Source organism: Pinus tabuliformis, chromosome 8 (assembly GCF_031772625.1).
Source record: "Pinus tabuliformis cultivar Carrire ecotype Pingquan chromosome 8, CPIR1, whole genome shotgun sequence".
Taxonomy (NCBI): domain Eukaryota; kingdom Viridiplantae; phylum Streptophyta; class Pinopsida; order Pinales; family Pinaceae; genus Pinus; species Pinus tabuliformis.
This window is the reverse complement of record NC_142294.1, coordinates 901,979,024-901,996,525: the sequence shown is the minus strand read 5'-3', so window position 1 is coordinate 901,996,525 and position 17,502 is coordinate 901,979,024.

Genomic DNA, 17,502 nt, shown 5'->3' with positions numbered 1-17,502 from the left:
AATGAGTCGTCATTGTACATTACATCTAAACTGATTCCTTTGAGTTGCCCTGCATCCCATGTGTTCTGTCACATTTGATCTCTCTTCTGTAGATTCATCTAGTTATGTATAAGTGAGATGTTCTGCTACAAGTGGGTTGCCATCAAGTACAACACATGCATCATAATGCCAACAATCTCCCCCTTTGGACTTAATGGCAACAACTATACCAAGTCACTCTCCCCCTTTGACATCAAGGGAAAAGGGCGGACCAAGATATTCTCTTCCTTGATATGCATTCCACTGTCCATCCCTCCAAGTACCTGCTGACATCTTTGATTGAGCTCACCCTTTGTATATGCCAAGTTCTACCAATCTTTCCATGCTCCCTCTGAGTACATGCTGAAATCTCTGCTCTACTGAAGAGTGCTATTGATGCTCCCCCTGACTGTAAGCAAGGTCTACAAAAAGATGTTCTACAAGAAGAACATGACTCTATCATAAATGACCTTTCTATCACCAAAGACTCATACATACATCCATCTCCCAACCAAGTGGGGATATACCAATATTAACTCATCCACCCAACCAAGTGGGGATACACCAGATACCAATTGTTTATACATGACTGAAACATTACATCATCTTTCCCATGCATAGTGGGGGTACAAATTACATCATATGACCAAAAGGGATTCATCAAATGACTACAATAGATAGAGACAAACTATTACATCATGAGTCTTGATGTGACCTTTACATGACATTTATAATAGAGACCAAACATCTAAATAAGACCATGATAGTCATCAGCAACTATCATACATAATGTATGATCTGCTCCATAAACATCTGTCAACAACATCTAGACCAGCAACCTGTATATGTCCATTAGTGTATAAGTCATCAACCTATAACAAGGTATGTCTGTATATAGATATCAACTCATACTTTTGAACAGATTCTGCATATGACATACAAAATCATTCACATTATATCATATGTGAAAAACACCATAGCCGTCTCATCAAGATCTGCATGATCCAAGTATCATCACTTTGGGAACATCGCATCAATCAACATATGTAAGTATAAACCTATCATCATATAGGTAAGAACTCATCATCATCATGTCTCCAACAATGCAACTTTGAATAATCATTCATGTATCCAGCACTATATATCTTGAGCTCAAGATTATTTGTTAAGACTTCTTGATATCATCAACATCAACAATCCTCATCCACATGAGTGCCAAGAACAATAGGAATCCTACATCATAACTGTATTATATGATCTTTATGCATATGATGACAGCAGCATATGAGTGACTCATCATCAAGTAATGAAGATGTGTATTCAAGCTTTGTACTTCTCCTTATCCTTATGAAGATCACCATGTAAGCACCATATATGCATCATTAGATAATCAACCACAAATCTGATCTGAACATCAACTATGTAACCCCAAGAATTATATGAGATTTTGTCATGGATAACTCATAACCATATCATAGCAAGATATATCATTTAGCCATATAAGAATCACTAACCATAATGCCAACAATGCATTATTAAAAGCATATACTCCCCCTGAACCTATGCCATTTGTTCACTGTCAGATTTGATCATGCATATATCAGTAAGAAGTATCAAGGCATCATCATCATTAATTTAGGATCAGAACACTTTAAAACGTCTTACAAGTGTCAAGACATTTCCACACATCATCAGAAGATTGTAACCATTATCAAACAGAGAAAATAATGGACTGAATCATATTAGACCCTTTTTTTGAGCCTGTCCCTACTGCTTTTCCTCAAACTAACATATACGTGATTGTGCAGTAACTAACTCGTGTATATACGTGAATTCCCTTTATGGAAATTTCATATGAGATTTAGGACATTGAAGTTTTACACTTTTATCTCCCTCTGAGTCTATATATTGTGCTGTGCCACATCTTTCTGACTGTACTTCCTTCTTCTTCCATATCTTCAAGTGTGATGAAGTTTTCTCCTTTTGGTATGGTGCCCATACTTTCTTCCTGCAATCCTTAGCTATATGTCCAAGCTTGTTACATGCATAACATCTCACATGTTTCATATTCCTTCTATAGAAATCAACAGCTTTGTGACCAAACATATTGCAAGCAAAGAAATGTCTCTTAAATTACCTGGAACGTGATGGTCTTTCTATGTGATGATCTTGAACCATTCTTCTTCTGCATTTGGCTGCAACATGTCCAAGATTGTGACATACATAACATTCAACATTATTCATCGGAGGAGTAAAAGATTTTCTTTGAAGAATTTCTTTCCTTGGCTGTTGATGGGGTTCTCCTCTCATATCCTTGCTGATTATTTGAGATTTCTCATTAGAATTCCTTGCCTCTCCTTGTGAGCTAGGTTCATCTTCAATAGATTCATAAAAACCAAGGCCAATTTTGATAGTAGGAGACCTTTGACTACTAAGAATATCATCCAAGATCTTAGTACTATCTTGAAATAGTAAGAGCTTATCCTTTTCTTCTAAGTTATCTTTTAGAATATTTACCTCAATTTGATGTTGCTCCTCCTTTTCATGATACTGCTTCTTCATGTTTTCTTCAGCTTTTCTTCCTTCTTCCAACTGATGTATTAGTTCAAGAACTTCGTTTTCTTGTTTTTCAAGAGCTTGGAGTAGTTCTTTATTCTGATTATTTGATTCTTCAAGATCTTCTTTTAGCGAGAGGATCGTAGCTTCAAGACTTTCATAGTAACTGGATCTATCTCTGAGTTTCTTGATTGTTGTGCTCCTTTTATTGACTTCATTTCTTAATGATGTCACTTCATCTTACAACTTTTGACATTGATCTTCCTTTTCCTTGAATAACTTCCTTATCTTGTTTCCTTCCTCTAGTTGAGCTTTTAGTTTGGTAGATTCTTCTTTGAAGGCACATTCCCTTTTGTTCAAAAGATCTTGTTGATCTCTAATTTTGTTTGTAAGCCTTTTAAATTCTGCCTATATTTGATATCTTTCTTGCTAACCCATAAGAGCAAATTCAGTTGTTTCACTGTCACTTTCATCATCTTCAAATGGATGGATAAATGTATCACTAGAGGATAACAAATTCATACCTAATAGTTCTTTTGCTTGTTCATCTTCATTCTGAAGTGATTCCTCCACATATTACCCAATCGATTCTCTCACTGTCATAGCTCTTCTGAGATGTCTTCTTCTTCTTAGGTGCTTTCTTCTTAAGCTTCTTTCCCATTGATCTATGGATCTCCTTCAAGCGATCAAGCTTCTACCAAAGGACCTGCTCTGATACCAATTGTTGGAAATAATACTTGGGGGGGGGGTGAATCAGTATTATCAAATCAAACACTTTTTCATTTCCATACTCATATTCATATACGCTACTTCAGTGAAGGGAACCTGCGTGTACACGCAACTGTGTCTAATGCAACTAGCATATATCCAGTAAACTTATGATTCAGTTAATCCATTAAATGTTGATCTTTAGTTAGTGCATCAGAAATTTTATTAACCATATGAATAGTAAACAGGTGTAGTAAAACAGAACAGATCATCACACACAAGAAGCACACATGAACACCATGATGTAAGGTGGAAACCCAATGTGGGTGAAAACCACCTGCTGCAAGTCGTCTCTATCTTCTTTTTAATAAGAAACTTCTTTTTACAATATTTCTGTACTGGTGCAGTCTTATACCAGTACACAGGCTTCTACCTGTAGAAGGCTACAACCTTCTCTCATTCTCCAACTTCTCCTAGAAGGGAGCTACAACCCCCTTAGCTCTTGTACTAGCCGATGTACTAGTATGTAGGTGCTAGCCTACTGAATGCTCCAACCTTCACTCATTTTCTAGCTGCTACTTGAAGGGAGCTACCACCCCCTTAGCTCTTGTACTAGCTTATGTACTAGTATGTAGGTGCCAACCTACAGAAGGCTACAACTTTCGCTTTCATCCTCCAGGTACCACGTTTCATAAATTTTCAGACTGGATACTCATGAAGCACAACACCATAATCTGAAGGCCACATTTCATCCAATTTTCATACTAGACCCATCAATATCATTGAAGCACACAATCAATCAACACTAGCATCACCCAAAACTGAATCACTGAAACCCTATCAACAAACTGCAGTCACCAGAACACAGAACTTTACAACAACGTTCAGATCTAACTGTATCATAAAAAAGCATGCATTAGAGTGCATACGCTACTTGGAAGAGCCGAACCATCATGTATACGCAACTTCACCAAAGCGAACCAGCGTATATGTCATCAATTACTTACTTATAACTTCGCTGCACTTCCTGATTTTAGACATACCCGGATCATTACATATACAAGGATAATACATAAGTTAGCAACCAGATCTAGTCCATCAGATCACATAAAGATAAGTCATTATGATCCTGATCCATGATAGATCTCATCCATCAACACTGAAGCTAAACACAATCAACCAAACTGAATATGCAGAATACTGACACCAGTAAACAGTCATCAGAACTCATCAACAACTAGAACCACCTTTAACTTCAAACACCATAGCTGATATGGTATACGCTACTTAGATGTATCTAACCTACTTATGTACACGTTTTTATCATAGTCAACCAGCGTATACATCTGTAAATATTCATTCATGATTTGCAGCTATTCCAAAGTTGACTTATACCCAGATCATAATATTTACAGAACATTACATGCGTCAGTATACAGATCTAGACTTAACAAGATCAAGCCGTATAGAGATGATTCATTCCAAACAATTAGATCCCAATCTATCCTTAGATCTTGTTCTCCATCATCCGCTCAGATTCCTCCAAAGCATTATGAACCCATAACCTGCATACTAGATCTCATACTTCATCAGATATTCAAGAATTTCTCAATGCCTTTGCCTAATGATCTTCTTCTCCTTTTAAAGTCTTAGGCCTTACTCAATACCATGGCCCAAAACCATAGAGAATCAATACTAGGGACCCAATACCTGGGTTCAACACTTCGGACGCAATACCAAGGTCCAAAACCATAGGTCTAAATACCACGGGCCCAAAAATAAGCTTTCCCACATGTATGCGCTTTTCCGTGCATGAAAGTGCATGCATACGCATACGCAACTTTTGATCAGCAATCCTGCATGTATACGCACCTTTGTATATAGTGAACCTACATGTATAACCTACGTGTATACACTACTTGGTATATAGCGAACCTGCATATATACGTGACTTGGTATATAGTGAACCTGCGTGTGTACATGACTTGGTATATAGTGAACTTGTGTATATACTTTTCTTTCTTCATTCTTTGTAGTCTGATCATCAATTCTTTGCTATTGACCTGCTACACTATGATCTGTCATCTGTGTGAGTTGCCATCAAGGACAACACTTGTATCATAATGCCAACAAAAGGGTAAGGAGGGGTGTGTGTGGAGCACTGAAGAAGGTATGTTTTTATTGTTTATTTTGTGATATTTTCATTAAAACTCATAACCTCTCTGCATCATGAACTAGGCAGATAACAAGAAATTATGCAAAATTTATGGGATTTATATGCAACACAAAACAACTAATAATTGCCATTTTCTTATGCAGAAGAAGGAGAAAACGAAAGATTTCCATCGCAAAGGAAAAGACATGACAAAGTTAACTGCTGTCCCTTTGGCATGAAACCGCATGCAAACAAGACGATCCAAATTGGAGCGTATAAACCCGGAAAGGGAAAAGGAGATATCAAATCAACGTAAGAGAACAAATGGATAACTAGGAATTAATAATCTAGCGAATCCCTCAGGATCCTTTGATCTTGAGGGATCGCTATCTTAACTATTTTTGCATCATTGATATCTCCGCTCGGTTGTTATATGAAGGGGCAACATTGCTAGCCTGGGGGACGACCTGTTGTTATTTTTATGTAATTCTCCTTTGTATTTGAAACTCTAAACATCGACTCTCGTTGAGAAGTGATCCACTGTAACTCTGATTTTATGTTTTAATATAAATCTGGTTGTCGTTCCATCTTTGATTCTGGAGTAATCTCAAGCGGTGTGTCCCTGGAGGCTAAGGGCCCGGCCTTGGTGGAACACTTGCTCCTATACCATTATCTCTAATTCATGCGTGGTTTTCATTATTAGCTCTGTTCGGTAATCTGATGTGTTTTGCTATTTTACATCACGGTCCTATTATATTTTGTTTATGCTCAACTGAGTAATATTGTTCTCTATGACAGGAATGTTGTGTTGTTCATTCTGACTTGTAACACATTGTTGTTCCTTTAACCATTGATATAACATTGCTGTTCCTTACAGAATGCTATTGCTGTTCAATTACAGAGTAACCATGCTGGAACATTCATCTATGGTTTACACTTAATCGTGATTGTTGTTCAATTGACGTTGTTGTTCCATTACAAATTACAATCGTCGTTCTTTATAACTAAGATTGATACTTGTTCTATCGAAGTCAGATTACTATTTCTCTTAATATTAAGCGTGTCGCATGTGTTATTTATCTTGGTTAATTTATATTTGACTCTAGTTGTTGTTCTATACTTCATGTATAATTAGTTGCCATTCTATTTCCTTTTGCTGTCCGATTTATCTTTAGAGTGAAGATTGTTATATGATTCCTATAGGATACAGTTGCTGCATTTATTTCCATAGAAGGTTTTGCTGTTCAATCTTGTTTAGAATACTAGTTACTGTTCCGTTTCTTAGTCGTTGTTCCATTTCCTATTATTTGTATTATCATTGCTTTGGTGTGAAAAATGATCTGAGACTGTAGTGAGTATTGACATCTATTGTCTAGCTCCCAGATTGATGATATTTTCCTTGGTTATCTTTAATTACATCAGTTTATAGAGGGATGAGTTACTGTTACTGTACCCTTGACTGATAAATTGCTATAGTTTTCTGAATGCCTGATTTGAGTCTTAAGGAGCTTTTCTATAAGTAGATCTTGTTTTAAGCATCCGTTTACTCTTGTATTTAGAGCACTATAATACTATCATCACTCTGGAAAATGACTGCCTCAAACTGAGTACACTCTTTGAGATAACAAATTGTTCCTGGATTGATAAGTTAATGTAGGGTAAATAGAGGTGAAAAATACCCATTTTACTGCTCGACAATAGCAAGCCTTCAACAAAAAGTATCAGGACTACTGCAGGTCGAAAGACACTAAAGAGGAAAATTTAAAAATGACCTTGGGGCATGTTGAGTCCTTAGAATATTATGAGGAAAGATTCCAACTTAGCTACAAAAGGGCCAGGTGCACACTTGATCCTGAGTCACTGAAGCTAGTCCTACTCAGGGGGGTCAGGGAAGATCTTTTGGATACCCTAAACCTACTAGCACGAGGGGACATCTACCAGCTACCCTATGAAGATATCAAAACCGTCTTTAAGAACCATTCTAGGGCATCTAGGAAAAATGTTAGGGGTAGTTAACCAATGGTCAGCTCATCCTCTTCCAACACATCTATAAAAGGTGAAATTGGAAATATATTGAAATATTTCAAGAGTGAAATGTTGCAAACCCTTTCCCTATAGATGGATTCTATGCACATCAATAGAAATCAGGAGGAAGCGGAAAGAACATTACCCATCTTCTGCCCTAGATGCACAAGGAGGCACCCTAGGAATGAATGTCAATTAAACCTTATAGAAATATGCTCGATCTGTGAAGAAAACCACTACACAGAAAAGTGCCCTTCTCTATCTGGACTAAAATTTGTGTATCAAGAAACTGAAGTGGTGACTGAATAGCTTTGCTACATAAATCAAAGGAAGCCTCATGAGCCTTGACCATACTAGAAGGGCATGTAAGGGTCATTCTATGCATATTACAACCCTAACCAAAACACATCCATTCTGTCTTGGGGTCCCCCTACTCATCCCTCCTGGTCTACACCTTCTGCTTAGTCGTTTTCACCTCAGTACCATTCGCAGCCGACCAACTAGCCATTTCAACCATATACTCCTCCACAGCCTCAGAGAAATGCACCACCCCAGGGGTGAAGGCCCCTATATAACAATGTTCTAGCTTTATTGCCTTCACCTCCTACTCAACCACATCGCTTACAACCTGCTCCACCTAAAAAACCTTAGATGCCTGCCCAACAAAATCCAAACCTGAACAACAGATGGGCACAATAGGTTTACAATGGAGAGACATCCTACCTTGCTTATGTTGTGGAAATTCATGAAATCAAATAGAGTTATGGGAGAGTACTCCCGGACAACCAAGCTCCATCTCCACCGAGGGAGAGTGAGGAGGAAAGAGAGGAAAGTATGCCTAGAGTGAATCCACCATCCTTTCTTGAAAGATTAACTCATCTAGCCCAGCCTACCCCAGAAGAGAATGAACTCTTGGGTGAATTGAAAAATCTATGTGTCAAATTCCACTTCTCCAAGCCATTGTGGTTGTACCTATTTACAACAAATTGATTAATGATATGTGTTTCAAACATCCAGGGAGGCGAAAAAAAGGTACCCCTACCATTAATGTCATTGGAAGGTTGTCCGACTTAATGTTGGGGTAGGTAATTTTCCTGAAGTATTTAGACCTTGGAAGCCATGTATTAGATGTGCAAATTAATGGCACCATTGTCCCACACACCTTGATTGATCTTGGGGCTGCCATTAATGTAATGACTATGGACAACATGGTCAAGTTGAATCTCCAAGGTTCATTAAGAAAGACCACGGTAGTCTTTCAGCTTGTAGACTGATCCACAGTAGCCCCGAAGGGGATTTTTGAGGATGTGATGGTCTCCATTGACTCCTGGGTGTACCCTGTAGACTTCCTAATTCTCTAGACTAAGGAAAAGCTTAATGGATATCCTCTCATACTTGGGAGACCTTGGTTAGCCACTGTCGATGCCTACATTAGTTGCAGGGCTTGAAACATGACTATCAAAAATGGGCATCTATTGAAGCAGTTGGTATTGTACCCTCATGCTCAGGCATATTTAGAACATGATTTACCTTTATGGCTAGAAGAGGAGGAAGAAGATGAAGTTTACTCAACTCAACTCTATACCTTAGAAATTTCCATGGGAGGAGGACAACCTGATGAAGATGATTTGATTGAACACATCCTCCAAAATCCAACTCCCAACACCTTGTCCTTAGAAGAAGTAGTGAATGAAACCAAGGGAAACCATTGGATTTATCTATGATTAGCTAATTCAAACCCTACTCATGTCAAGACAATAGAATTTGGCCCTGAAAGAACCTTGAAGATGAATCCCTCTTTTTATACACCAAGAAGAAGAGTTACGTAACTTGCTAAGGGAACATTTGGATGCCTTTTCTTGAAGTTACAAAGAAATGAACGAAGTTCACCCCTCCGTGTGTACTCAACACATTTATATAAAATAAGGTTGCAAACGAGTCCGGAAACCCCAAAAGAGAATGAATCCATCTCCCAAGGATATAATCAAAGAAGAACTGCAAAATATGCTAGATGTAGGATTCATTTACCCCATCTCGAATAGTGAGTGGGTGTCTCCTTTGGTGTTGGTTCCAAAGAAAAATGGGAAGTGGAGGATTTGTGTTTATTACAGAGAGTTGAAAAAAGAAACAAAGAATGACCATTTCCCTCTACATTTCATTGACCAAGTGGTAGATGGTCTAGTAGGGAAAAAAAAAATCTCTTTCTTAGATGGGTTCAGCAGGTACAATCAGATCCATATTACCCCAGACAACCAGGATAAAACCACCTTCACGTTTCCTTAGGGTGCTTTCGCTTATAGGGTCCTTCCTTTTGGTCTATGCAATGCCCCTGCCACTTTCCAAAGAGCAGTCTTGAGTATCTTTGTCGAGCTAGTACTTGATGCAGTGGAAATTTATATGGATGACTTTACACCCTATGGGTGTGATTTCTAGGAGGCTCTCTCCAACCTGGGTAAGGTGCTAAACAAATGCAATGAAATTAACTTATCCCTTAGTCTCGAAAAATTTGAGTTCTTGATGACTGTAGGGACTGTTCTAGGTCACTCAATATCCCAAAAAGGACTGCAGGTTGACCCAAATAAGATAGACATCATACAAAGGGTCCTAGCTCCATAAAAGCAGAGGGATGTCAGAAGTTTTTCAGGTTTATCCAGATACTACAAGATATTTATAAAATACTTCAGCAAGTTAGCTTCTCCTTTATTTGGGTTATTGGCCAAAGACTCCGAATTTTTATGGTCAGAAAGCTGTCAAGAAGCCTTGGACACCATAAAGGACAAGTTGACCACAACACCTATTCTTCGAAGCCCAAATTGGGCTTATCCTTTCCATATACATGCCGATGCCTCTCACAAATCCATAGAAGCAGCTATAGGCCAGATAGATGACAAGCTACCTTATGCCATTTACTTATGTCAAAAGTCGAGCTGAACTACACAGTGACTGAAAAGGAACTCCTAGCTGTTGTGCATTCATTGAATAAATTTAGGCATTACATTACTGGTTACCAAAAATTTGTACATACTGACCATGCTGCAACTAAATACTTGATGAATAAACCTGATGTAAATGCTCAAATTATTAGATGGTTACTTTTATTGCAACAATTTGATTTAACTATTATCGATAAGCCTAGCAAGGAGAATGTTGTTGTAGGATTTTTTTATCCAGGCTTACTTTTCCTGTAGGGGAGGAAGGAATGGTTGATGATAAGTTACCAAATGAAAGCTTATTCACCATTTCAGTTCTCTCTCCATGGTTTGTTGACATAGAAAATTACTTGGTGTTTGAATAGTTTCCACCAAATTTTTCTTCCAAGGAAAAGAGCAATATCATAAGGAAGAGTTCCCCGTTCACATGGATTGGGGGCAACCTCTTCAAACTAGGCTCAGATCAAATTCTGAGAAGATGTGTTAGGGAGGAGGAAGTCTTTGACATCCTTCTAACCTGTCATGGTGGGCCTTATGGAGGTCATTTGCAGCCAAAAGAAAAACATTCAAGGTACTACAAGCTGGTTATTACTAGCCCACTCTTCACCAAGATGTGAGGAGGTATACTAGTCAGTGTGATCGATGCCAAAGGATGGGGAAACCTACCCCAAGGGATGAAATGCCTCTACAGCCTTAGGTGATTTTGAGCCATTTGACAAGTGGGGCATGGATTTCATTGGACACATTGACCCTCCATCTAGGCAAAAGCAATACATCATTGTGTGCACTGGCTATTTAACCAAGTGCATTGAAGCCAAGGCCATCAAAGCAACAACATAAGAAAAAGTGGCTGAATTCTTGAGGGAAAATGTATTTTATAAGCTTGGGTATCCTAGAGAATTGGTTATTGATCAAGGCAGTCAATTTAAATCTCACATGATTGAGAATTTGTTAAGCCAGCACAAGAACAATCATAGAACATCCACTCCTTACCACCCATAGGCTAATGGGAAAGTGGAAGTAACAAATAGAGCGTTGGAAGGAATCTTGACCAAAGTGATTAGCAACAGTAGAAAGGATTTGGTAGATATATTAGTTATGACCACTTGGGCCTATAATACCACCTAGAAGACCACCACTAGGTTCACTCCTTATGAGCTAGTTTATGGGAAGAAAGCCCCATTGTCCATTGAATTTGAATACAACACCTTACGAATGGCAGCACAACTGGATCTAGATCTCACTAGGACACAACAAGAAATATTGCTCTAGCTGAATGGGTTAGATGAAAACCTCCTTGGAGGCAGACTAGTTGTTCTTAAAAAAAACGGGGGGTAAAAATAAAAAAATAAAAATGAGAAAAGGAAAAAAATTTGGAAATTTTGTTTTGTAGGTCAGCAAGAGGAGGATAAACACAACATGAAAGGAACATAAGGACCTAAAAGATCCATATTTCAATCTCTCCTTCTCATATCTTTCATCATTCATCCATTCCTCCATTTATGTACCCCTCCATCTCAACTTACACAGGCTCTGTGTTTTCTAAGGGATTCCCTGTAATCCTACAAGATTCCCTATAAACCTATAGGAGTTTCCTATACGGATTACATTGGCCTTGAAAATCCCAAGAAAAGTGGTCCTAGAGCTGACAAGGATGTGTTTGAAAAAAAAAACATTCACTCCACCACATCATAGCCATGCCTTTCATCACCATGTCATCCTTGCATCCATCCAATAAATCAATTCAAAAAAACATAGCTTACAAAAGAAAAAAAGCAACAAATAGAAGAGGGAGAGAAAAACAAAAGAGGGATAGTACCTGAAGACTGAAACTCTCACCTACCATTCCCTACAACCCTTCTCCACTCATGTCAACATCCCTCATGCTCCAGAATTGAGAAAAAGTATGAAACTTTAGGGGAGAGGCCGCTACAAGACATGTTGTAGGCTTCCCGTAGGAAATCTTGTATCAGCTTATCCCACAAAGGAAACTTCATAGGTTTGCAACCATATTCAACACAAGGATTCCAAGGTTGAGGAAGCTCCCCCAGAGCTTAGTAGTAGCAGCAAGATCATCAGCATCACTCTCCAACACCTTCACATCAAAAGAAGCAAACATCAAAAGAGGAAAATACACAGAGGAATATGCAGTGAAACCACAACACAGAGACATCACTCTCCAGTGTGCATAATTATCAAAGAATCTTACCCATAGGTATGTCATCTTACGCATTCTCTCTCGTTAGTACAATATGATCAAAACTGTAGGATTATGCGAGAGTTGGTTTTATAAGTAAAGGTGTCCAGTTAACTTGGCCACGTTTGACGAGTCAACAAGGAGAAAACAGTTAGACCACTTCACACTTGGAAAAAGTCAAATCATAAGAAAAAGGGAATAAAGCCAAAAATGGTTGAGTTACGGAGGGAAGAAGTGGGAGATGATTACGACCTAAGGTGGAATGATGGACTGCTGGTGGGACCAATGGTCCAAAAGGAGGTGCTTGTACTTAGACAGCCAACACACCAACTGACATGATCATCCATATATGGAAAGAAAACATTGATTCCCATACAAATAGAGCATTAGAAATCTCTATAATTCATCAAAAAATAGGTTTCTCTCAGCCTTCTTGAAGCAACACCTACATGAGATAGTTAGCATTTACAGTGCAGGGGATCTATAGGATCCTACAGGAAAATCTATAGGAAGCCTACATGATACAGAGGAGTCAACCTACAGAATTATCATTGGGAACTAAGGAAGGAGAAATCAAAGGTTGTCCTCACCAAAATGTAACAAGTAAGGTAGGAGCTATACATTCCATGTTTTCCAGTTGATAGAATAAAAATCCTTAGTTTGATTAAGGAAATTGTAGTATAGGAGAATCATATTGAAAGGTTAACATGCAAACCTCTCTCACCTACCAGAATTCTTGAATTGTATCCATACAAGCGTCTACAATTACCAGGGAAATATGACAGGAGATTTTAACAAGAGAGAACCCACAAACAAGGTAAGGATCCACCAACATCCTCCTATAGTAGAAATTTTCACAAGGCACCAATGGATGAGGTTCTTTGAGAGGACGAGAGGATTCGATGATGATGTGGCCAAAGACTTTACTCTCTCACTCACACCCCTCACTAGGACCCATACCCCTAATGTGGTGAAAGGCCTATCAGTAGTAATTACCCTGAAGTTATAAGAAGAATCACTACACTTCCTTTAGGGTTACCATGGAGAAAAGAGGACAAGGGTAACAACACCCTTGCAAAGAAAAAAATCTTTTTGGAAGGGGAGGAGCCAATGGAGGAAAAAAATGGGGTTAGAAGGGAAAACATTCCATACCCTTGAAATGAAGTTAATTACCACCTCATTAAATACATATCATGTGAAGGGAGATATAGTGTGCTGTATGGATACCACTTCAGACTCCTCTAAGAACTTATATTTGGAGAAAACACACCTCCTCAAAATAGATTGAGTATATCCTACTTTCCTCTTCAATCAATGATAGACATGAGCATCAAAGTGCAGGAGGGAAAACATCAACAACTATCCCATTGTGTATTGATCAAACTCATCCTAGCATATTGTCTACAAAACCTCAGATTCCCTATTACATGGACAACCTTCAGAAACATGCAGGCAGGAGGAGAAATTCAAGCTCTTGAATATGACAAAAGCTGCACTACTAATGAGAGGGGAGAAGAAACATAAGAGGAAAATGAAGAAGAAACAGAGGAGGAAAAAGAGGAAGAAAAAGAGGAGGAGAATGAAGAAGAGACAGAAGAAGGAACGAAAGAAGAGATAGATGAATAAAGTGAGGAAATAGAGAAATAAGAGGAAGAGGAAGACAAGAATGAGAAGGAGAATTGAAAAGAGGAAAAAGAATAGAAGGAAGAATAGATGTCTACATTTCAAGGCAAAGAAGTGGAAGAATCACCAGGGGTATCTCCAGAATGTTGGCATTATGATGCATATGTTGTGCTTGATGGTAACCCACTTGTAGAAGAACAACTCACTTATATGTAACTAGATGAATCTACAGAAGAGATATCAGATGTGAAAGAATACATGGGATGCAAGACAACTCAAAGGTATCAGTTCAGATGTAATGAGCAATGAAAACTCGTTAAGATGACAGTTCTCAGTATGGCAAGTTAGCTTTGCCATCAAGTACAAAGGGGGTGATTTTTGGCATTATGATACAAGTATTGTCCTTGATGGAAACTCACACAGATGACAGATCATAGTGCAGCAGGTTAGTAGCAAATAATTGATGATCAGACTACAAAGAATGAAGAAAGAAAAGTATATACGTAGGTTCACTATATACCAAGTCGCGTACATACGCAGGTTCACTATATACCAAGTCGTGTACACACGCAGGTTCACTATATACCAAGTCGCGTATATATGCAATTTCACTATATACCAAGTAGTGTATACATGCAAGTTCACTATATACAAAGGTGCATATATTGTACACACACACTTTCATGCAAGGAAAGGCACGTACATGTCGGAAAACTAAGTTTTGGATCCATGGTATTTGGACCTATGGTTTTGGACCTTGGTATTACGTCTGAAGTATTGAACCCAAGTATTGGGTCCCTAGTATTGGTTCTAAATGGTTTTGGACCATGGTATTGAGTAAGGCCTAAGGCTATAAAAGGAGAAGAAGATAATTAGGCAAATGTATTCAGAAAGTCTTGAATATCTGATGAAGTATGAGATCTAGTATGCAGGTTATGGGTTCATAATGCTTTGCTAAGGAGGAATCTCAACGGCTGATGGAGAACAAGATCTAAGGATAGATTGGGATATAATGGCTTGGAATGAATCATCTCTATACAGTTTGATCATGCTTATTCTAGATCTATATATTGACACATGTAATGTTCTATAAATATTATGATCTGGGTATAACTCAAGTTTTGGAATAGCTGCAAATCATGAATGAATATTTACAGAAGTATACGCTGGTTGACTTTGATAAAAGCACATACATACGTAGGTTAGATACATCTAAATAATGTATACCATATAAACTATGATGTTTGAAGTTACACGTGGTTCTGGTTGATGATGCAAAGTCTGAGTTCTGGTGACTATTTACTAGTGTCAGTATTCTGCATGTTTTGATTGCTTGAATGGGTTTAGCTTCAATGTTGATGGAAGAAATCTAATCATAATGACTTAGCTTTATGTGATCTGATGAACTAGATCTGGTTACTAACAAATGTATTATCCTTGTATATGTAATGATCTGGGTATGTCTAAAGTCAGGAAGTGCAGTGAAGTTATAAGTAAGTATTTGATGACATATACGCTAGTTCCCTTTGGCGAAGTTGTGTATACGTGCTAGTTAGGCTCTTCCAAGTAGCGTATGCACTCTGATGCATGATTTTTGATGATATAGTTAGATCTGAACATTGTTGCAGAGTTTTGTGTTTTGCTCTGTGTTTTGGTGACTGCAGTTTCTTGACAGGGTTTCAGTGATTCAGTATTGGGTGATTCAGAGATTGATGATGCTAGTGTTGATTGATTATGTGCTTCAATGATATTGATGGGTCCAGTATGAAAATTGGATGAAATGTGGCCTTCAGATTATGATGATGTGTTCCAAGAGTATCCAATGTGAAAATTTATGAAACGTGGTACCTGGAGGAAGAAAGAGAAGGTTGTAGCCTTCTGTAGGTTGGAACCTACGTACTAGTAAATCAGCTAGTACAAGAGCTAAGGGGGTGGTAGCTCCCTTCTAGTAGCATCTGGAAAATGAGTGAAGGTTGGAGCATTCAGTAGGCCGACACCTACGTACTAGTAAAAGGATCAGCTAGTACAAGAGCTAAGGGGGTTGCAGCTCCCTTCCAGGAGAAGCTGGAGAACGAGAGAAGGTTGTAGCCTTCTACAGGTATAAGCCTGTGTACTAGTATAAGACTGCGCCAGTACAAAAATATTGTAAAATGAATTTTCTTATTAAAAGAAGATAGAGACGAATTGTAGCAGGTGGTTTTCACCTACATTGGGTTTCCACCTTACATCATGGTGTTCACGTGTGCTTCTTGTGTGTGATGATCTATTCTGTTTTACTGCACATGTTTACTTTTCATATGGTTAATAAAAGTTCTGATTCACTAACTAAAGATCAACATTTAATGGATTAACTGAATCTTAAGTTTACTGGATATACGCTAGTTGCATTAGACATAGTTGCGTGTACATGGAGGTTCCCTTCACTGAAGTAGCATATATGAATCTGAGTATGAAAATGAAAAAGTGTTTGATTTGATAATATTGATTCATGCCCCCCCCCCCCCTCGTAGTATTATTTCCAACACAGAACCCACTGAGAAAGAGGAAAAAACTGCTCTTACTTCCCTAAGTACACCTCGGAGTGGAAGCAGCCAAGTCATGAAGATCAAAAGGCAACCCCGCAAGTGATAGACAAAGAGTTAGTTCATCTCAAGTTTGGGAGTTGAGCCTCCCTAGATTTAAGGAAGTTGTTGGAGACTTCAGTTGTATAAGTAGATAGGACTAGAGCCTCATTAGGATTTGAATTTTTGTTGTAAAAACACAAGTTATTTTCGAGCTCCAGAGTTGTGGAAGACATTGATGTAATTTTCTGTTTTGATAATGAAAATGAGATTTTTCTTGCTCTAGCACTGAGTTAACTCAGATGGTTGAAACTCTTGGGTTCGGCCCCACCCCTAGCATAAAATTATCCTCTTCTTGTATCTATATGCTCGGCTTAGTCTCATATATTCATGGTTAAATTGTCTATAAAAGTATCTCATTGCAAGTACTATGGATTTGATTAGTTGTTTATTAGTTTGCTTCCATTTGTGCTTTACTTTAGTAGCAGGTTAGAATGGATAATAGGACCACCATAAAGCTGTCAGTAGGTGTCTTGGCCTCGCCTCTTCCCTGAGGGATCATGATTTGAGAAAAATACCCTTAGAGCCCCAAAAAGACAGATTTCCATTTTCTCATAAGATTTAGAGTTTACTGTACTTGAACCAGCATTTGATTATTTATGCAAGTGTAGGATTTAATTTCCATCTCTCCCATATCCAGTCTTACAGTAGATCTCATCCATGATTCCA